Here is an 11,155-nt window from a genome sequence, read left to right as displayed (position 1 = left end):
AAAGGGAGAGGGGGGGAGAAAGAGAGTTGACATTGCTCATCAGCGAGTCTTTTCAATATTCTTTCATGTCTGACGCTCCCTTGCTTCTCCATCCCTTCTCTTTCTTAATCTCCGCTGTGAACTAGGTGAGTATAATTACACCGGAGCATGTCACATTCGCTTCCCCCGGCCCTCGCCGTGTTTAAACATCTGTCACCTCCTCTGCCTCGCCACCAACAGCCAACGCAGTCATGGGTTTAAAAGGGTGATCTTTATTTTCTAATGAAGTCAGGGAGATCCAGTCATATCGCTTCGTTTTCAATCTTTAAAAAGCAGGATCGTGGCAGATTCATTACTTATGGTCCAGGAGTGGAAGTTGTGCTTGTGGTCGCTGTCAGCCTCGGATTCACACACACTCTACTAGTTGACCTTTACATCACATCATCACGCTGGGTCTTTGTTCTCTGTAGATAGGACTGTCCACGGTAATTACTATGGGGGAAACAAAGACATCAGAAGAAGCAACTTAAGAAAACTCATCTCTTTTATGCTGCAGACATTTGACAATACATTTTTTAATTTATTTCTTTACTTTATGTTGGGACTATAGTAAGAGTGATACTCTGGATTCAAAAAGTTTTAATCTATTCCAAATCCAAAACCACAGCCAAAGTGTGTGTATCTGCTCCATGCTGCTATTAGCATACTTGGCTAGTTCGCTACCTGCAGGGGTGAGGACTTCCAAAGCCAAGAGTTAACAACCCATTATGGGTGAAATTGAACAAATACATGTTTTGAACTGCTCTTTTTAATGTGCGGTATGTAGGCCTACCAGTTCAGCCTGTCAAACGTACCGCGTGCCCGACTTTTCCTATTCCTGCTTTCCATCCACTGCTAGTGCTTCAAACTTTGGAAGCAGGACAACCAATGAATGAGCGGGAATCATTGTCTCGAACGAGGACGTCAATGAGTGTCTCAAGTCAAGACCGGAAGAAACTCAATGAATGACATCTAACGAATCATTGGTCTTTAACATTGAATTGGTTGCCCATAATTGGGATGCTGAATCAACGCATTAAAAAGAAAATAGTCTTTATTAATGTAAACAAATTAATATACATGATCACCGATAATGTTTTGAAGAGAAGGTTTTCTGGGACAGGCAGCACTAGCTGTCAAAAGTGCATGCACTATTACATAATGTCAAGGAGAAACTGATGATCACATATATTGCAAAAAGCATCAAAGCATCATCTAATTAGTCTGTATGGTTATGGGTAATGTTTTATATGTATATATGTATCAATATATACACACATACATGTATATGCATGCAATACTGACTGACTCTCCATTGCATTGCAAGAATATTGTTTCTTTATTTCTATGTAATTTCCATGGATCATCACCTGGTTAATGTAGCTTTAGCCTAATTGTTTTAGCATGATTTCATATGTGGCCCTCATGTACGAATTTGAGAATCAGGTGAGAAATGAGTCACACAGCTAATGCTAGCTTAATTAGCTACAGTAGCTAGCTACAGCTGATACAATGCCAGGGATAGTGTTGTGTTTCAACTTGTTGTATGGTCCCCAAGTGGCCAAAAACATAATTATTGAAGCTTCAGGTCACCAATGTGACTTATTTTCATCTTTCCCCAAATCACAGAGCTCATACTATCTTTAATTTTCGAAATACTTTTAAATATGTCTGTAATCTGAACATGTCTAGGTAGCATCTTCAGCACTCTAAAGCGATGTCACTTGGTTGTTATGCGATTGGTGTTACCTGCATGTGATGATATTAAGTACAAATAATGTGTGGTGTAATGCACAAATATGCAAAAGGATGTTTTTAATTTCGAACCATGAAAACAAATATAATGAGCAGCTATTGAGAGCTGGACACAACATGTTCTGTGATCCAACCGCCTCTCCCTGAACCTCCCCCTGCTCGCTCTCCACGCTGGTTCACTCCGCTCTACCTCCACAACACCCAGAGGCCAACCCAGGGGGCGCAATTATTCAGGCCTTTGCTCAGCCAAGTAGAAGAAATTAGCCTCTTCTCCTGAACCAAGACCTTCTAACCTACACCAGGACCTCGGGCTGCCTCTCTGACTAGCATGACCCCCTGTGACTTCCCTCTCCAGACCTCGTTTTCCATACATATGAGCCCGAGCTGGCCGGAGCCACGCTTGGCTGCCATATGGGCTCTCCTTGTCCCGGCTGGCAAAGTGGGGCTGGGGAGCTGCGGGCTATAAAATCCAACACCCCCACACCTCCGCGCACCCCTGTCCTGGAGGGATGCTGGTGTCCTCAGGCCGACTGTGCGCTTTTTACAGAAATCCAACAAAAAAGGTCTGAGCAGCTGAGATGCATCATTCTGTGCCACCCTTAAAGGCTGCGATTACTAAAAGCAAAATCAGAAATGTTATTTAGAACAAGACTAGAAGTCTACATTTCAAAGTTTTTTTTAATAACTGCAGGTCAAAACATGATCTGATATGAGCAATTATGGAAAAGAAGAACGTTAAATTATTAATTATGTTACGGCAGAGCATGTTCTCAGTGTGGAAAGGCAAAGAATAAGAGCTCCTCTTCCTGCTTTTATTCTTCACTTGATCTTTTCTTTAATTTGCCCTATTCTTTTTTCTTCATTAAAATCATTTTGAGTCACAGGTGATTCCATTTCCCATGTCTATGCTGACAGATCCTCCTCTCTAATCGTACCCTCTTCTCCTCCTGTCTGTCTTTGCCTTTTTTCACCTTCCATTTCTATCTATTCAGACCAGTCAGGTGGTGGATAATGAGGTCTGTGGCCCGGCGCGGCATGAGCTCCCCAACTCTCAGAGTACAGCAAGAGTTCAAAAATTGTCAAGCTTTTTTTGCAGTTGCATCACAAAATCTCCCTGCAACCTTGGCTGCCGTTATGGGCAGCAAGTACACAAGGTGATGAAATGTCAGTTGGCCTGCCCGCCAGCCCAGTACCCCCTAGGAATTATGATTGTATTAGACAAATCTGAACCTTAGGATTGGTCAACATAAGAATAGCGGTGTGGTGGATGGTGTAAAGCAAAGATCTTGAACAAGGGGTCCACGGCCTCTAGGGGATCCTCAAAGATACTACAGGGGGCCCCCAAAATATTGTTCAATCACTTTTGAGAAAAAATATTTTTAATTGTAATTTCATTTTCATTTCACTATAAAATAATACATATACTGTACATAAACATAAATCCAACATATTGTAAGCAAAGATAAATCAGCCTATTTGTGAAAAAACAACATTAATGGCCTAAAGGTAAGCTAACTCGAAGGATTCGCTCTGTCTCATTTATTTAACATTAAAACATGATGTATAAAAATATAAATATGTCACAATTTTTTTAATAGCTCAGTATTGTAAGCACCATAAAAAGATATGTGTAAAGGCCTTAGGCAGACATAACGCAATTGTAGGTCCGATTTATTATGCAACTCGACTGTATACACTATTAGTGGGGGTCCCTGCTCCCTCTCTCCTTCGGCTGAAGGGTCCTTAGTTTAAAAAGACGTTGAAGACCTCTGGTGTAAAGTACATCTGACTCTCTCTCTTACATGAGATATCTATGTTAAATGTTTTTATATATTTTTTTACCTTTCATCATTGAGAAAAAATGTGGGAGCTGCTTATAGCTTCCCCGGCAAAAGCCTGTAGTCTGCAACCTATGTCTTTGTGGTCATTGCATCATTACTCTAGCAGCTGTTCATAGTTCTTTCTAATATGGCCGCGCAAATGTCTTTATTGCAGCACTCGCTACCGATTTAATTAAATACAATGGGTGCATTTTTACACTATAACCTTGCCAACTGCAGCTAGAAAACATGTATTATAAAGTTGCAACCTGTGTATTTGGTTCTGAGTGGATCTTTTATCCAAGCTCAGTCTCAGTCTGGCAAATAGGTGACATCAGGTGGATTCAATTGATTCATATGATGAGAGAATATCCCTCTTACAGCCTGCAAAATAACTCCTCTTTTCTTCTGTCTACTCTATTCTCCTCACAGTCCATTCTGTAGTCTCTCTATCTGTGCTTTATGACAGGCCTCTTACCTTGTGACTACAGATACCTGAGAGCTGAAGGCCTTATCGTGGCCAGGGCCAAATGAGGCACAGGAGGAAAACGATGGCTTTTCCTTTATCTTTGGCCCCTCTCCTCTCCAGGCCACTATTTCATCAGGTCACTGTGTGTACATGCGGAAAGGGTAAACTGATTCTATTGAACTAGTCCACAACCTGGCCTCACCTGGGCCCCTGAAGGCTCCAAATGGGTTTCTGTTTTCACATCCCCTCATTCCCATCTTCACTCTGCCTCTTCCCCACTCATTGCCCCCCTTTTCCCCCGAAGAAAACGATCAACACCGTGTACTGGAAGAGAGAGCGAAAGACGGCGAGAGAGATTACATCCAAGTTTCTTTCATCCATGAACGCTTTCATCTCTCTTTTTCTTTTTTTTGAAACAGAGGGAATTATCAGCAGCCACAACCGACACAGGCTTTTGACGAGGGTGATGGTGCAGGAGGGTAGGGGGGGCATGGAATGAGGGAGGAGCAGGAGATGAAGAGAAGGCAAGGGGCGGGTGGGAAGTTAGATGGTTGCCGATCGGAGAGGGAATACACTTCCCGTGCATCTTCGGTTTGTCTGGCTTCTGTGTTTATCTACCGAGGGCCAGCGGGGCGCCTCTTTGTCTCCTCTCACCATTCCCTCTACCTCAAGAGTGGTTTGTTGCAGTCACCCTTAAACAAGCATGAGCCAAGTCAAGGCACTCTTCAATATCTCAATCCGACTCATGCATTGAGTGTTAGAGTCCATATAAGAGGTGGGCCAGCGGACTTCAGCAGCTAAAGAACAGAGAGTTACTATGGTGCTCATCCACCCTTTCCAAAAGCGTTACCAAACCTTAATAGATGATTTTTTTTCTCCTCCCTTATGTGACTGTTCTGAGTGTTTTTTCGTTAAAATTGTGTCAGGACTAATTTTGGGGGGCAATGAATACAGATGTCAGGATGCCATCGAATCCCATCGCGGGGCCTTTAATGAGATAACAGGCTTTAGTCAAAGAATTAGCGCTATTGAAAAAAAATAAAAATGAATGAGATTATGGATACAGAGTGGAACGGGGACTTTGGCTGTTCAGAGAAGAGAGAGAAGAAGAGAGAGGGGAGACCAGAGTCATATCAAACCTGCCCCTGCCAAATCACAAATCTATTTCCGACACTGGTATTAATTATCAAACTAAAGCTGCTGTTGCATATTGATTCATCGGGGTGCGCACTTGTATTATCTCCTATTAAGCAGGAAAAAAGGAGAGATTATATGAAGCCTTCGGGGGCGTTTTATGGATCCTGTGAGACTGTTAAACCATGTCACGGACTCCAGAGCAACAAGACAAGTTCCCTGTGTTTGTGTGTGTATGTGCCCTGCTTCTTATGTGGGCTCCAATGCAATCCTAAGCTTTAAATTTGATTATTTTGGTGAACATTTTTCAATTAGCTCTACAATCATGGCCTTGAATACATTTCCGTGCACAGAAATATGCCTGCATGCAAACATGTCTATGTATATTTGAGACTCAAAGTGCAGACGGTATAGTGTAAACCTCAATGAGGCAGCTGTGCAAATAAGTTGGTGGCACCATGAAGCATAGTGTAGAGGCACGGCGTTGAAACATTGTCTGTGCTTGCATCTTCATCTTTTGTCAAATTTGCATTGACTTGTGTCTTTCCATTAACTTTGCATGCAATTGTCCTGCCTCTAAAATTCACCTTTGCCACACATGCCATGTGTTCTTGGCAATGCTGGTATGACTAGTTGCTATTGTGCTTAAATCACCATCCATCCAGCCATGCTTGACACCAGTTTTTCATTTGTCTAGAGGTACAGTAGTAAAACATTTCCTGTGCTTGCATCTTCACCCCTCGGCCAAATTGGCACCTACTTGTGTGTTTCCATTAACTTCAATGCAACTTTTAATGCTTTTAATGCAATCGCCGTGCCACAGTAAAGCTGGTATGTCCATATCCCTTCAGTTGCTATTGTGCTTAAATTGTCCCTAAGAAATTTGCATTTACCACAACCCAAATTAAACACAACAACCCTGAGATCCTCAGCTGTATTGTCCAAATGCTGGACAACAGAATTGAATTTGAGCAAACTGCAGGAACTGACTATATTCTTTAAATAACACATCTGTGACGATGCAGTTTTGATGAAAGGCGGTGAAGCCTTCAGCAAGCCCAGTGTTGACGTCTCAGTGTCTCCTTGAAAATAACTTGTAGCCAGAGCAGAAATGTAGTCGTCACCGAGAACGAGAGCTCCGGAATCAACGTCCTTTTGAGTTGGGCTACGATTCAAAGTGTAACTGTGGCGGGTGGTGAGGCTTGCTCTGTGTGATAACACCACAAGAGTTGTCATTTTATTTCTCACCAAAAGACAACTGACGAGCAACCCCAATGAGCAGCTCGTCTACTGCGGTCCACTGGGATAAATCCATCCACATTGACTAACGTGTTCCCCCGAGGAAGGAAGGATTTGTTTCGCACCTCGTATTCAAAACGAGGATTGTTGGAAATAGAATCCGACGAACAGTACGCTCAGCATGCAAAAGCCTGAGATCATCAGCAGAGGAGGTATATAACATAGTCACTGTGACCGGTGTGGGTGGCAGCCAAAGTGTTGAGACACACGCACACACTTTGCGAATAATGAGACCTCCAACGGTGTGACACCCATTTCACACATGGATTGCATCTGTGATTGGGAAACATATGTTTGTATTGATGTATAATTATGAGCATTGAGGTTCTCTACTTCCTCTAAGTTGGTGGGAATGACTTTGTGGTGGGTATGATTAAGTGTGTATGATGGAGAGAAAAGACAAATAGAGCAAGGGAGACAAAGTGGGATGGAGAAAGAGCATCAACACCTCGCTGACTGCACTCAATCACTTCTCTTCATTATACAGCGAGAACACAAGTCGCTCTCTGTCAGGAACCAAAGTTACATATATATACGTATATACGTATTATATACATATATCGTGTTCGGCTTCTATAAATCCTCACATCCCCGCTGTCTAACGTTGAGGTGTTACACAGGTAGAGAAGCTGGAAATATAGTGATAATACAAGAGGCGTGAAGACTGACGTCCGCCCTGCATGCAGTTGTGATTCGGTGTCCTGCTTTTTGACAGGAAAAGAAGGTGCGAGAGAAACAAAAAAGGCAGAGGAGGAAACCTGAAAGACTTACAAATTTGAGGGCGAAAGTAGGATGGAAATGGGAAGAGAGACAGAGAGATTGGAAAGGGGGAAGGGTGTAGGAGGTTAGAAAGCGGGGACGTGGGTGAGGGGAGGGGTTGCATGGGGCGGGGGTGGGTTGAGAGGGGGGCGTCGAGGAGGACGAAATGAGACCAAATTTTCTTTGGCAATCTCCGTGTTCCTGCTGCAGGTGCTGGGGCCATTTCACTAAAGCAGGGCCAGACGCGAATGTCATTAGTTCCTGAGCCCCAGGTGAATTTGCCACAGTTCCACATGATTAACCCAGATAATTGTGTGTTGATAGCGAGCATGGTCGATGGAATACAATTTTCGGGGCCCGGATTCCTAAACAAACAGCTCAGCAGCAGCAGTGGTGAGCCAGGGAGACGGGATTACGGCGGCGTTGGCGGCGGCGGCACAACACTTGTGATGCCTGCTGCGTTCACGTACAGAGGTTTACAAAGAGAGAGGAGGAGGAGAAGCGGGGGGGGGCGACAGTGGGAGGAAGCTTCTTGAAGAGGTGGGAATAAAGTCAGGTCCGCCGTGGGTGATGCTGAGAGGAAGTGGCCGTCATTTTATTCAGTTTTATTTAATTGACTCCTGTTATTATTGACCATTAAATGTATTGTCACTTTGCAAAAATATGAATGTGCAAAGTGTGTAGATCTTTGTGTCTATTACAGACAGGACCGTTGAAATCTGGAGGTCAGGAGTTCAAATCACTTTTGAACTCACAAAATCTAAAAAAAAAACTTCAAAAAGTAAGTCTGTGAAGTAAATCTTTTTTTTAATGTTAGGTATTTAGTATTTAACATTATTCTAATACTGCTATATTATATTCATTTTATATCTCAAAATGAACATTTGAACTATGTTCAAAGCTGGCCCATAAGCGGCTTTAAATAAAAATCTGGTGGGAGAATACTTGGTCAAATTTAAATCTGCAACAACTGATTTGCCAAAACCTTTTTCACGAACTTTATCACTTTCACTGTAAAACAACGTCTTAGCGAACAGTTGCTTCTTTGCACAACCAGGAGACGACAACATTAGCTATCCACAGCCCTGATTACAGGTAAGGCAATTACACACAATGAAGAAAAAGATTCCCAAAGCATCTGCATGTTTCATTTTGCTATTTACACCTGCCCTTTAAATTTGCTTTCAAATTTGCTGAGCATGCATTAAAACCATGATACGTACTGTATATTCTCTGGCTTATACGAGTTACAGCCCATTGTGATGCACTATGGAATTCATCAGCGGGGTGTGAGAATTAGCTGGAGGTGAGAGACGGAGCTGAGTAAACACACAGAGGATACGAACACATACACCTGAGAGGTGAAGGAACTTGGTGGTGTAAACATACAACATTGTCTACAGGACAGAATATGTCATAGCTCCCTTGAAACTTAAATATACTGTACACACTTGTGCGCGCCAACGCACGCACACACGCACACACACACACACACACACACAATTGAGAGGTCTACATATGGCTCAGGTTAGACATGGACGGTCCTTTCTGGCTTCCTGAACTGTAATGTAATTTCCCAAAGTGCCTTGGGGTTGATGGGACATGGAATATTTAGGTTGGAGACGATCAGTGTCTCTCCACTTTCTTAATAACATTATATATACACACACGCACGCACGCACACACACACACACACACACACACACAGTTTTATTAGTCTTTTTAAAATTGAAACTGTGGTGTTCATCAACCAAATGTTCCTTTTGGAATTCAATAGAAGTTCAGCATGTTGAATAAAGTCAGACTTCTGCAGCGGATGCGTCCTTAAAAGAAATAAATGACTTTTTGCTTCCTGCTTGACTTATCATGAGAGGAGTAAAACGAATAGACGTTTCTGTGAACATAAAGCCCTGCTCAGTCTCATTGCTGCTAAACGCCAGTATCCACTGTCTTGTGAGGCATAAGATGAGGGTTGCATCAGGTAAGAAAAAAAGAAAATTCAACCTGTTAGATGCTGACAACACCTGTTTTACGAGAGGTATGCACCTTAATCTTGTTTTTAAGGCACACGCGTGCAGCCTCGAGTCCCAGGGAGACGGTTCTGTAGCCTGCCAAGTGAATTTGTAAAACATCATCAAAGAAGAGGATGAGGAGGAAGAATCACCGGAGTTTGTGTTCCCACCAGTAGAGAGATAAAACAAGTCAGGGAGCCAGGTATGGAGGGGAGGGAAGAGCAAAGGAGCAAGAGAGAGAGAGAGGAGAAAGAAAGAAAAGAAGCAGAGGCAGCCAATCTCCCTGGTGCATTCTGGGAGTTGAACCTGGCAGGAGAAATTAGCGGCGCGCACACTAAATGAATGGGATAATCCCTCTCTGACGGAGTGGAAAGGAGAGGAGTGCAGTGCAGTGCAGCAATGATCCCCCCTGTGTTCCTGTGATTTTAGCTTCCAGGTTTATTTATTAAGAGGATAAGCCCTTCCTCTGTATCCAAACCTCGCAGGCTAGAGGGGATGCCACCGCCACTCTGGTGCCAAGATGGTGTTGATTTGAGGGACTACTACTTACCATGATCCGGGCTGCAGACCCAGACCAGGTGTTCAATGTGGACACATGTGGATACTTCATGTCAACTCAGGTTACAGGGAGGAACAAAAGCAACTATATAATTTCTTTGACACTTAAATATTGCTGATGTATTGATACATTAAAAGTCTATATTAACAGCGTTTTATTTCCGGGATTGTTTAGGTTCCCCCTTAAATTCCCACCGGATGTCCGTCCCCATCCACTTCCTTTGTGTTGGCATTACAAACTCTGGTGGATTTCTGAGGACTATGGTTACCTGGTTCTCAGGTCTCTGCAGGGTAAATCCAGACAGCTAGCTAGACTATCTGTCCAATCGGAGTGTTTTGTTGCACGACTAAAACAACTTTTAAACCTACACATTTTCCACCAAAACAAGTTCCTTCCCAAGGCTATTTTGCAGAGGCACCGTCAATGCGTTGAGTGCTTAGCACTGCCCAAGATGATTGTGATTGGTTTAAAGAAATTCCAATAAACCAGAGCAAGTTTTTCTCCCATCCCAGAATATTTGAGCGTGCATCGCTGTGGAGGTAAATCTGGCAATGCAAGACTAATACTTTAAAAAGAAGCATACATTTAAATTTTGGTCTGATTTTAAAAGCTGCTGCAGAACAGAATTGTGCCCAATCCAAAGTATAGGTCCATAAAGAAATGGTTTTCCCAATTTGGTGTAAGGGATTGACTGGCCTGCATAGAACCCATCCAACTTCGCAGGGATGAACTGAAAGGTGTGTTAGGTCTCATCGTCCAAAACCAAAACTTTGTGGGTAGTCTTAGCATACTAGTGCCAATAGGTTTGGCTTGAGACGTTTAGCAATCACAAAAGGATGCAAATGTGTCCAAACATTTTTTTTGCCTACAGGATGTGAGGAAATGGTTGCCTTTTATTTAGACCTGCCAAATAGTGCTCATCTTTTTGTGCAGCCTACATGTACAGCATGTGGTTGTCAGTTGATTTTGTTTTAACAAATTAAGATGATGCCTCTCTAATTCTGGGTTGATGTTTCTTTTGTGTGTACACCAAGGTCGGTATTCACCAAATTAGGGTAGGAGTGCTGATCTTAAATCCCGCCCACTTCCAATAATTCCTGTTCAAGACATACAAAGGTGAGAACCGGAGAAGTCGACATCAATAAGATATCACACTGAGAGCTGAGCATCACAAGGCGAACTCCCTAAATACCCAAAAATGTCACATTTGGACAAATTTAATAGATAAGGAACAAAAGAAAGCCAATCTTACATGTGTGCTTAAATTATTCAGTGTTGATTGAATGATATCAAAGGCTACACACACACACACACACACACACACACACAC

At 42.8% G+C, this 11,155-nt stretch overlaps 1 long non-coding RNA gene across 1 annotated transcript in view; it reads right to left on the bottom strand.

Moving 5' to 3' along the window:
- Positions 1-11,155, bottom strand: part of LOC116673895 (uncharacterized) — a 17,782-nt gene that overhangs the window by 5,261 nt on the left and 1,366 nt on the right. The window contains exon 2 of the long non-coding RNA XR_004327908.1: positions 9,807-9,811. This is a non-coding gene — a long non-coding RNA (uncharacterized LOC116673895). The remainder of the gene's footprint in view (positions 1-9,806; positions 9,812-11,155) is intronic.

The sequence above is a fragment of the Etheostoma spectabile genome, chromosome 24, assembly GCF_008692095.1.
Source record: "Etheostoma spectabile isolate EspeVRDwgs_2016 chromosome 24, UIUC_Espe_1.0, whole genome shotgun sequence".
Taxonomy (NCBI): Eukaryota; Metazoa; Chordata; class Actinopteri; order Perciformes; family Percidae; genus Etheostoma; species Etheostoma spectabile.
This window is presented reverse-complemented; position numbering and strand designations above follow the sequence as displayed.